The 12,471-nt window shown below is 38.0% G+C and overlaps 1 protein-coding gene across 1 annotated transcript in view; it reads left to right on the top strand.

Moving 5' to 3' along the window:
• Positions 1-12,471, top strand: part of ANO4 (anoctamin 4) — a 429,862-nt gene that overhangs the window by 38,723 nt on the left and 378,668 nt on the right. The gene's annotated exons all lie outside the window — the stretch shown is intronic.

Here is a 12,471-nt window from a genome sequence, read left to right as displayed (position 1 = left end):
GCTATTCTTACACCCAGACCACCCTCAACCTTGGACAATCTAGACAAAGAATCTGTAGACCCAACCCAAACCTGAGCTAGTTGGGTGGAGTAGCAGTACCCAGAATAAAGAGAATTCTTGCCCTATCTTCCATCAGCCCTGTCCTTGAGAGCTTGGACAAGGAAATAGGACAGGGGGAAAAAAGCTCCAGTCTCCCTAATTTGATAATTGGTTATTAATATGAGAGAGAAACAATCATTTCTCTCACTACTCTTAAGGAACCTATATTCTAACAGAGGAAGACAGAACAAAAGGGAGATGAAAATGGAGAGGGGACAAGGAGAAAAACCCCCATTTGGAGGAAGCACAGTGGCGAAGAGTGAGCTTAGCAGGGAATAAGGTGAGAGGCATGGCTGGGGTCCCATCAAGAAATGGCAGTCCCTACCGCTTACGATCCAGAGATCAGACCTCAGGGCAGCCTTAGGAAGCAAATGCTTTAAAAAGATACATACATACCTACATACATACATATATACACATATGTCTCATACACATGTATAAAAGTAGCATATGGGTGATTTGTTAATTTGATGATTGTGCTAACAATTAATTTTATCAGGAAACATTGGATACAGGGTATACAGTTTTCCCATAGATATGCATTAATATTACTTTCCCAACAAGCTACTGCAATACTCTGATTGTTAAGAATCAAGACGGAGTCCCTTAGGTTTCAGCTGCTTCTGAACTGCTTCGGACTTCGGAGTCAGAGGAATTGGGTTCAAGTCCTGCCTTTGACACTTACCTTCTGTATGACCTTGGGCAAATCACTCCAACTTCCTTGGGTCTAATTTTCTTCATCTGTAAAACAAGATGATCCCTATAGTCTCTTCTAGCTTGAAATCTTATGTTCCTATGTTACTGGGATAGATTAAACCATCATACGTGGTCCCTAAGTTTCTTTTTCTGAAAAATAAGGCATTGTACTAAATCTATGATTCTTTGACCTTAGTGTAGCATGGTGTGCTGAATAGAGCCTTGCATTAAGACTTGAGTTTGAATTCAATCTCAGAGACTTTCTAGCTATGTGACCCTGAACAAGTCTATTAACTCAGCCTCAGTTTCCTCATCTGTAAAATAATACCTACTTTAAAAGGTGCATATGAGGATCCAATATAGAGTACATTACAAAATTTAGAGCATAATAGACATCTTCAAGCTTCTGTTATTATTTCATTTTCTCATCTTTTTCAATGGAGTTCACATAGAAATGATCTTGGGACAAGTTGCTGTGCTATTTTTTTTGTTTTGTTGAATGTCCTGTGAGTTATTGTATAGGTGTATAAAATTACTTTTTAAAATTTAATTTTTTCCCGTTAAGAATATAATTTTGTCATCCTTTCTCTTCCTAACCCCACTGGAAAAACCAAACCCTTATAGCAAATACAGATAGAAGAGCAAAACAATCCCACACCGGCCATGTCAAATATACATGCATGCTCATATGTGTTTGTACGCATATGCGTGTTTCTCATTCTGCACCCTGAATCCTTTGCCTCTCTGCCAGGAGGTGGCTAGCATGCTTCATGATCAGCTTCCTTGATTCATGGTTTGAAAGTGACTGCTTTTTGTGACTGAACAAAAGTATTAGGCTCTGAGTTCATCATGTCTAGACTCACCGAGAGTATCTTTGGGACAAGTCCAATAGGAAACAAAAGGATGGGATTGAGACACCCCTCATTGTGTTCCCTTGTGGTTTTCAGGTCTTCAACTGGGTGTCTGTGTTTTAAACACTATTCTTTTGACAGCTCAGAGGTGATGAGTCTTTCACTTGGGGACATCTTCATTCCCCCTGCAGTCTAGCCCGATTAGCTCTCTTGCTCTTCCTCAGAAAGAACATTTCATCTCCCATTTCTGTGCCTTTGCTCAGGCTGTGCCCCCTGCCTGGAATACCTTCTCTCCTCTCTGCTACCTCTAGAAATCCTTAGCTTATTTTAAAACTCATCTCAAGCACTACCTTCAGCATGAAGTCTTCTCTGCTATTAGTGATTCTTTCCTCAAAATTGTTTTTGTTTAGTCATTTAGTGTTGTCCAACTCTTTGTGACCTTGTGGACCCTACTTTGCATGGGATTTTCTTGCCAAAGATACTGGAGTGGTTGCCATTTCCTTCTCCAGAGAAAAAAGGTTAAGTGACTTGCCCAGAGTCACAATCTAGTAAGTGTCTGAGGCTGAATTTGAACTCTGGTCTTCTGACTCCAGGCCCAGCACTCTATCCACTCTATTCACCTAGCTGCTTCCTAGGCAAAGAAGGGTTAAATGATTTGCCCAGGAAGACCTAAGTTCAACTCTAGCCTATGACACTAGCTGTATGACCCTGGGCAACTCACTTAACCCTGTTTGTTTCAGTTTCCTCATCTGTAAAATGAGCTGAAGAAGGAAATGGCAAACCACTCCAGGATCTTTGCCAAAACAAAAAAAACAAAAAACTAACAATAACAAACAAACCCAAATGGGGTCATGAAGAGTTGGACACAACTGAGAAATGACTGATCAACAAACTTCCTGCCTCCAGACCCCATTTTCCATCTACTGAACCATATAGCTGCCCCATCCTCAACATTGCCTTGTATATATTATGTACAAAGTGTCCAAAATAGCTTAAAAATAGCACTTAGACTTTTGGGATAACTGCATATCTCTATATATTTCCCCTAATTAGAATGTAAGCTCTTTGTGGGCAGGCTATTTAAGTTTTGTTTTGGTATTGCAGCATGACTGACACATGGTAGGCAATTTAATAAATGCTCCAGAAATAATTCATAAAATTACTAATAATAACTAGTGAAATAAATGTTTAAAACTACTACTTGGTTGATGCCTGAAATATACTCCATGTTCATGCCTGGGCTTTGAAATTCTTAGTTTGTTAAGGATTTCAACTCAAAAGCCACCTCTTCTACAATCCCTACGGGTGCCCCTGCCTCCTCTTCCCCAGATTACCTTGTGTGTATTCTTATATGCTTCCACCATATAGTCTCCCTGTTAGAGTATAAGGGACTATTTCTTTTTTGGTGGTTATATTGCCAGCACAATTCTGGGCATACAGGTCCTTAATAACTCATTTTTGATTGATTGTCATTTTATTTGAAGTGAATTCCCAGAGAGGGGCTACCCTGTACCTTAATACTTCAGTGCACCATAATCATGTCAGTTTGGCTACTTATTTTACCAATGCAGATGGCAACCTCTCTCCTTTTCAGTTGACAGTATTACTGTGGATGAAAAATCCACACCCTTGCAGCCAAGGTGATAGTTACACCCTCTGAACTTAGTTAAGTTGGTCCTTAAACAGCAGACATATGATCCTTCACTGGGCCCATATGTGAGAAGCCCTTTCAGTTGGTAGGATCTGCTAAAGTTTTGGTTCTGCTGCTACAACCTTTGAGCCAGGGTCCTAGGATCATACACTTATTGCTGATTTGGAAAAAGGCTTTAGTGGAGGCAGACCCACTCTTGAAATATATATATCTGTAAAGAGGGGAATCAATCAACCAATCAGTTAATAAATATTTATTAAGCACCTACTTTATCCTGGGCATTATGCTTGGTGCTAGGAATACAAATCATAATTTCAAGTAGCTTCAATTCTCAAGGGGGAGAGAATAAGTCTGTATTTGTGTATTTAGGGTAGTTAAAGTTTAAATACAAATGTTTTAAAATAGTTAAGTTCAGGGTACTTTGAGAGGAGGCAGCACCAGCTCATGGGAGGATCAGGAAAGATTTCATGTAGAAGATTGTGTCTGAGCTGCATCCTGAAGGAAGAAGAGGATTCTGGGAGGCAAAGTTAAGGAGCACTCATGTTCAGGACATGGAAAACTTCTTGTGTAAAGGCAAAGAAATGGAGGATGAAGGGACCTTGGCGAGAAGCACAGAGAAGGCCAGTTTGGCTGAAGCCCAGAGAGTGGTGGGAGGAGTAATGTCCAGTGAGGCTGGAAAGGTAGGCTGAGGCCAGATTGTAGGTAGGCTTTCAGAGCTACAGGGAAGAGTTCAGATTTTATCCTAGAGAAAAAAGGGAGTTATTTTTGTGGATTTAATAGGGCAGTGATTTCCAACATTTTATGTTCTTCAAAAGTCTTTCAACAATGAAGAAAACCAACAATCCTATGTTGTGAGCTTCCAGGATAATTTAATATAATACTCATTCTTTTAGATTCACAAACTACTTAAAATAATTGCAATAATAATTTGTGCCCCCCCAGCTCCAAGTTATGATTTATATTATATAATTATAAAACATGAAATTGTATTCTCCCAATAATTATTAAAACATATGTAAAATTATAAGACTAATTATAAAATATATGAATTTTGTGGGAGATTTTGTAAGAATTAAAAGGATAAACACAGAATGCTTCAATAGTTTACCTGATAGTTATCAAAGAGCAAAATATGTTTATAACCTCTTTGGGCAATTGTTTACTGCTCAAGGTTACATTGCTTAATGTGAGAACCCCTTGGACCATTGTTCACTAAATGGGAACCACTGGATTTGGGGAATAACATGGACAGATATGTATTTCAGGAAAATCTCTTTGGCAGAAATGTGGAGGATGGATTGAAGTGGTGAGAGCATTGGGGAGTAATCTGGGGAGGGGTGGTGAGGGTCTGATCTAGGGTTCTAGTTACAGGAGTAGAGAGAAGGGCTCAGATATGAGACACATTATAGGGGTAGAAATGGCAAGATTTGGCAACTAATTGAATATGTGGAGTGAGGGAGAGTGAGGAGTGAGGCTAATGCCTGGATATGAACCCAGGAGACTGAAAGGAAAGATGGTGGTGCCTTTGGCAGAGTTGGTGAAGTGTAGAAGAGAGATGAGTTTTAGGGGAAAGATGGCGAGTTCTACTTTGGACATGCTGAATTGGAGATGTCTAGTTTGAAATATTCATTAGGCAATGGATAATGCGGGACTGACATTCAAGAGAGATACTGATGCTGGAGATAGAAAACTGAGCATCATTGGCATACAGCCTAGGGAAGGAAGCAACTGTATGAATTCAGCTGTAAGAATTATTAGGACGAAATGCTGACCTTTGCGTGAGGGCGAAGTCATTTTCATAAGACTTAGAGCTGGAAGGTTCTTTCAAGCTTTATCTCACCTAACCCTTTCATTTTACAGATGAAGAAATTGAGGCCCAGAGATGGGGTGGGTCTCTCCCAAGGCCATACATCTTGCTTTTCTGTATTTCTTATTTGTTAAAAGGGGATTAAATATATATGAACATTTTAAATAATAATACAGTTAGAGCTCTGTAACAGATTTCTTTGAGAAACAAGGCTATCCGTATAAAGAAAATAAGCCTTGTAACTTAGATAAATTTATGTTATCATGAATTGGATGAACATTAGAAAACATCAACATTTCCACATATGAATAATAGAAAAAAATTAGACTATGCATGAAACCATGTGAACCTAGAACATCCGCCTTGTTTTGTTTTGTGTTTTTTTTTTGATTGCACATTAAATTTAAGGTGGTAGTTTCATCATTGTCGGTGTTCCTTTCCAGACCTCCCTCTATTTTCTTTTTCTTTTGTTTGTTTTAGGGTGGCAAGATAGCATAGTGAATAAAGTGTTGAACTTAGAAGATGAGTTTGAAACCTGATTTAAGACATTTTCTGGATGTGTGACCCTGATCACTCATCTTTAAACTATACATTTCTTAGGAGTAGGGACTTTTTAAAAATTTTATTTGTAGCACTTAGTACAGCACCTGGCACATAGTAGGTGCTTAATAAGTGCTTTGTGGCTTGACAAGTCATTTAATTGTTGCTTGCCTTAGTTTTTCCGTTAGTAAAATGGTGATCAAAATAGCACCTACCTCCCAAAGCTGTGAGGACCAAATGAGATAATATATGTAAAGTGCAAAACTTAGGTCTCTCCCTTTCCCCTTCCATCGTTAAAGTCTTCCTTTGTAATGTTAGTGTAGTCAAGAAAAATAAATTAAAATATTTGCTGTATCTGAAAATCCATGCCTCAATCTGTTCCTCTAGTTCATCACCCTTATGCCAGGAGGTGGGAGGCATGCCTCATCGTTATTTTTGTGGAGTTATGGTTCTCATGTCTTTACAATGTAGTCATGATGCGTAATTGTTCTCCTGATTCTAGAAGTTCTCCCAGATTTTTCTGCATCATTCCCTTTTGTCATTTCTTACAGCTCAACAATAATCCATTACATATGCCATATACCATATTTATATGTCACACACCACAATTTGTTCAGCTGTTCCCTAATTGATGGGCATCCACTTTGTTTCTAGTTATTTGCTATACCAAAATTGCTACTATAAATATTTTTATGCATGTGGGATTTTTTTTCTCTCTCTATGATTCCTTTGGGGATATGTACCTAATAGTGATATTAGAAGAAATATGCAGTTTGGTGACTTTCTGGATATAGTTTGAAATTGTTTTCTAGATTGGTTGGAACAACAACCAACAGCGTACTAATATGCCTGTCCTCCCACGTAGTCCCTTCATCAATTGTCATTTTTCTTCTTTGTGGACATGATAGGTGAGGGGTGGAACTTGAGAGTTGTTTTAATTTTTATTTCATTTCTTTTACTAGTTATTGGGAGCACTTTTTCCATATAACTGTTAATAGCTTGTTTTTCTTTTGAGAATTTCCTGTTCATATCTTTTGATCATATATTTATTGGAGAATGACTCACATTCTTATATGTTTATATCAATTCCTTATGTATCTTGGGTACTAGACTTTTACTACAGAAACTTGGTGCAAAGCTTTTTCCCCTAGGAAACTGTTTCCCTTCTAATTCTAAGTGCATTGATTTTGTTTGTGCAAAACCTTTTAAATTCGTTGTAAGCAAAACTGTCCATTTTATTAAGAGATAATACATATAAAGCACTTTTCAAACCTTAAAGTACTGTATTATTACTAATTATTCCCTTTATTCCTGTCTCTAGTCCGGACAAAGAATTCTTCCTTAGCTATGATTTTTGTATATTATTCATACATTGAATTTGATCTTATTGTATTTGGTGTGATATATTGGTCTAAACTTACTTTCTGCCAGTCTACTTTCCATCTTTCCCATTAGTTTTTGTCAAAGAGTGAGTTCCCCTTACCTGATTATATAGTATCCTTAGGTTTGTCAAACACTGTGTCCACTTGCTTTTAAGTGGATGTGATCTGTTCCATTGATTAAATTTTTCTGAGAAATAATAAATAATAAATGGCATAACTTTAAGATATCATATTATGAATTTCTTGGTCAAACAGTTTCTACAACTCTCATTTTCTATTCAGAGATTCAGAGTTTCATAGATATGGTTCTGGATGGGACATCAGAGGCCATCTAAGACAATTTCTTTATTTTACAAGTAAGGAAACTGAAGTCTGAGAGGATGTTAAGTGACCTACCTCAAGGTTACAAGGTAGCAAATTTTAGAAGTGAGATTTGAACCCATGTTCTATAACTACAAGGGCAATGATATTTCAGTTATACTTTATCTTTCAATTTCTGAGGTTTTTTAGAATAGATCATAGTATTAAAGCTGAAAAGGGCCTTGACGATAATCTCATCTATTGCCATCCTTTTAAAGATGAGGAAAAGGAGGCCCATAGGAATAAAATCACGTGCCTGAAATCAGCCAGGTTAAAAATAGGGGTGGGATGTGAATTCATGTCTTTTGACACCAATTGCAGGGCTCTTTCCTTTATACCATGCTGCTGTGCATGTTTCATTCATTAAACAAATATTTCTTGAGCAACTGTTTTGTTTGAAGCTTTGTCCTAGGTGCAGTAGGGTTATGGGGAAAAAAGAATGACTTCCTACCCTCTTTCCATGTACACCTAGCTTCCTACTTCCTAAACTTTTGCTCCCTTTTACTTTTGCTCTTGTCCTAAAACATGTTTTTCCTCTTATATGTCTCTTCCTCCCCTAGCCCCAAGGAGTCTGGATTTATATCTATTTATATTAAATATTAGATTTCACTTCTATGAGTGCTCCCTTTGCAATAATGATGATGATGATTATTATTATTATTATACTTGTCTTTGAGAGTTGCTCTGGTTAAGGAAAAAAATTAATCATCATTCTGATAATGAATATTTCTGAATTTTGCATTATGAGATCATAGATTTGGAGCTGGAAGGGACCATCAAGTCCATTTACTGCTTCCTCATTTTACAGATGAGGAAACTGAGCCTTAGGGAGGTGGAGTAATTTGCCCAAGTTCATCCAGGTAGCGAGTAGTGAAGACCAGGTCCTTCCTTGGTCTTACAAATCTAGTGCGTTTTCTACTCAGACTCTTTCTTGGACAGCAGACACAGCAGTGTGTCACTGGGCCTATACATGATACCTTTCCTATTTCTTATTATTTTCGTGTCATCTACTGCTCAAAAATATAAAGGAACTCCCTTTGGCCTCCAGGATAAAGTACAAAATTCTTCCCCTGCCATTTAAAGGTCTCTTTAATCTTGCACCCAGCCATCTTTCAAGATATTTCATATTATCCCCCACCAAACATTCTCTATTTCAGTCAAATGGGCCTATGAACTGTTCTATGTCTAACCTCCCCTGGCTTTTGCCCAGACTGTACCCCATATCTGAAATGCCTTCACTTTCACTCTGCTTACTGAAATCCTTACTTTCCCTCAGAGCACAGTGCAGATGCTTCCTACTGGAAGCCTTTCCTGATCTTAACTAATGCTATCTTCTTGAAATGCCTTGATATATGCTTTCTTTCTTTAAATTATGATTTATTTTTAATGTTCTTTCATTTTTTAATTTTTAAATTTAAATTCTTTTCTTTTTAAATTCTATCCCTACCCACACCATCCCCAACCCACTAAGAAGGCAAGCAATATGATATCAGTTACACATGTGAAATCATGCAAAGCATATTTCCATATTAGCCATATTGCAAAGGGAAAAAAGCAAAAGAAAAATAAAGTGAGAAATTATACTTTAGTTTGTGTTCAAAGTTCATCAGTTTCCTCTCTGGAAAGGGATTATGTTTTTTATTGTGAGTCCTTTGGAATTGTCTTGGATCAATGCATTGATTAGAGTTGATCATCATTATCATGTTGCTGTCACTGTGCACAATGCTTTCTGGTTCTTTTCGCTTTACTTTGCATCAGTTCATATAGGTCTTGTCATGTTTTTCTGAAACCACTCCCATTGTGATTTTTTTTATAGCACAAGAGTGCTCCATCACAATCATATGCCACAACTTGTTCAGCCATTCTCCAATTGATGAGCATCCCTTCAATTTCTAATTCGTTGCTAACACAAAAAGAACTGATATAAATATTTTCGTACATATAGCTCCTTTTCCTTTTATCTATTTTGGGTACAGACTTAATAGTGGTATTCCTAGGTCAAAGGGTTCTGCAGAATTTTTTAGCCCTTTGGGTCTAGTTCCAAATTGTTCTCCAGAATGTTTGGATCAGTTCACTCATCCATTAGCAGTTCATCAGTATACCTATTTTTCCTTCATCCCCTCCAGCATTTGTCGTTTCTGATAGGTATGAGGTAGTACCTCAAAGTTGTTTCAATTTCCATTTCTTTAATCAATAATGATTTAGAGAACTTTTTCATATGACTGTAGATAGATTTGATTTTTTCTTCTGAAAACTTACTGTTTATATCCTTTGACCATTTATCAGTTGGGGAAGGGCTCTTATTTTTTATAAATTTAACTCGGTTCCTTATATATTTGAGAAATGAGGCCTGTATCAGGGAAACTTGCTGTAAATTTTTTTATGTTACTTCATTGTCTGTGATACTTTTTAGCAAACTTAATTTCCCTGATTATCTCTTTTAATTAGGTTTATTTTTGCTTTTCTTTGTCTGAGATCACGATTCCTACCCCAGCCTCTTTTACTTCAGCTGAAGCATATTCGATTCTGCTCCAACCCATTATTTTATCAGTGTGTGTGTCTTTCTGTTTCAAGTGCATCTCTTGTAAACAGTATATTGTTATTTCTGGTTTCCAATCCATTCTGCTATCTGCTTCCATTTTATGGGTGAGCTCATCCTATTCCCATTCACAGTCAGGACTACTGTATGTTTTCCTCCATCCTATTTTCTTCTGTTTATCCTTTTCTCTTTTTTTATCCTGCCCCTCCTCAAAAGTTTCTTTTGCTTGTAATCACTGCTTCCCTTAATCTGCCCCCCCTTTAATCATTCTCCATATCCCCACCAAATTTTCTTGTCCCTTTTCTTTCCTGTTTTCCTCTTTGGGTAAAATAGATTTCTACACACAATTGAGTGTGCATGCGTGTCTGTGTGTATGTATGTATATGTGTGTATATACTTTTCCCTCTTTGAATGAGTGAGGTTCAAGCATTGCCTGCTAAACGCCCCGTCCCCAATTTTTCCCTCTACTGTAAAAGCTCTTCCTTGTGTGCATCTTCATCTTTTATATGAGAAAATGTTCTCTTTTCTACCCTACCCTTCCCCCTTTTCCCAGTGTATCCCTCTTTTTGTCTCTGTCATTTTTTTGGATATCATTCCAACATAATCAAATCATACTCATGCCCTCTGTCTACATAAACTCCTTTTAACTGCCCTAATAATGATAAAAGTTCTTGGGAATTGCATGTATCATCGTCCCATATAAGATTGTAAACAGTTTAACTCTACTGAGTCTCTTATGATTACTCTTTCATGTTTACCTGTTAATGCTTCCCTTGAGTCTTGTGTTTGAATGTCACATTTTCTATTCCTTTCTGGTCTTTTCATCAGGAATGATTGAAAGGGGTTACAAAGAAAGACCAAAAAAGTCCCTGCCTTCAAGGAGCTTGCAATCGAATGTGAATTTTGGAATGTAAGGTCATCTGTACACCACGAGGGGCTATCGATGGGGCCGCAATGGATTCTACTGCTAATAGCTGACATTTATATAGCACTTCAAGACTTGCAAAACACTTTGCACATGTAATCTCATTTGATCCTCACAGTAATCTTGTTGGTCTGTTTTACAGGTATTCAAACTGAGGCCGAGCATGGTTAAGTGACTTGCTTAGTAAGAATATGAGGCAACATTCGAACTCAGGACTCCCTGACTTGAAGTCTGGTGTGACATCCCATTACACCATCTAATCGATTCCTGTTAATACAAAATTTAAATCATCTTCCTGACACTTAAAACTCCCTATATAAAAAGAAAAGCCTGGAGGAATATCATGAAGGACATAATCTGTGCCCTGAAGGGTTATAAATGAGGGAACCCTCTTTGGATCAGGAAGAAGAAATAAAGGCACCTATATTAATGGCCCTCTTACTTTAATCTTCAGGGATTTATTCTCTGAAATACTTTGGTTCCTCTGAATAGCTCTAGTCATGAAGGGACCAGTTTCCTGCAGTGACCTGCCCTTGATCCCAGATCCCTTCTGAGCCAGATCAATGTTGTATGGAGTTACTTTTGGAACTAAGAAGTTAGTCCAGATGGTGAGAGCCTTAGGCATTATCTGCACCATGTGACCCAAGCAGATGGGCACTGACTGCCTCATGCATCAGCTGATGCTCAAGTCATTCTTCAAGGCAAAGGTCCAAGTAGAGCAAGCTGATTGGGAAGTTAGAGAGTTCAGGGCTAAGAGGCCTCCTGCAAAGCGAGTCAGAACCTTTGTGCCAGCTGTAAAGATTCTAACCATTCTGACCCACATGAGCAGTTGGGCGTGGAGAGAGAGATTAGGCAAGCCATTGCATCCTTCTCTGGCTCCCAATCTCTGCCTGTTGGAATCTAGTTCCTCCTTCATAACCAAACTTTGCTGCTGTCTCCCCCAGGAGGAGCTGAGGTGATCTCAATGGTGTCCTGTTCTCTGATGTGAGCATTTCTTCCAGTGGGGCAGAGCCCAACCTATCCACATCTTCCTATCTGTGTGGCTCTCCAAATTTTACTATTAAATCCCTAACTCCTGGCATGTGCCTGGCACATCTTAAATCCTTCTTTATTAATGATAGATTCCCATTTCCCTTTAAGAGATCCTACCCCCTTTTGAACTCTCATAATAATTGGCTCATGCCTACCTATTACATTCTACTTTGTATTAAGGCTTTTGGTGAACTTGACTAATTTCTCCTCTTAAACTGTAATCTTCTTGAGGGCAAAAGATGGGTTGTATTTATTCTTGTTTCTCCCTCAGCCCTAGAATCGAATGTTGTTTATGTTTTTAATTTTCTGGTCTGGGCTTATGATTTTATAAGTATGGGAGACTTGGAAACTTTTACCATCAGTACAAATCAGCAGTGTACCTGTAGAGAGTTACCTGGGACACTGAAAGGTAAATGAATTTCCCACAGTCCCAGAGCTAGGATGCATCAGGGGCCAGACTCAAACCCACATTTTTCTGATTTTAAGGCCCTCTAGTCACTCTGCTGTACTGCTAGCTGCACTCAACTGCCAGCTGAATTTAAATGTCATATTTGAATATCTGTTGCCAAAATGGTGTTTTTTTATTACA

Source organism: Trichosurus vulpecula, chromosome 5, assembly GCF_011100635.1.
Source record: "Trichosurus vulpecula isolate mTriVul1 chromosome 5, mTriVul1.pri, whole genome shotgun sequence".
Lineage (NCBI taxonomy): Eukaryota > Metazoa > Chordata > Mammalia > Diprotodontia > Phalangeridae > Trichosurus > Trichosurus vulpecula.
The sequence above is the reverse complement of the archived record's forward strand: the minus strand, read 5'-3'. Positions and strand labels throughout refer to the sequence as shown.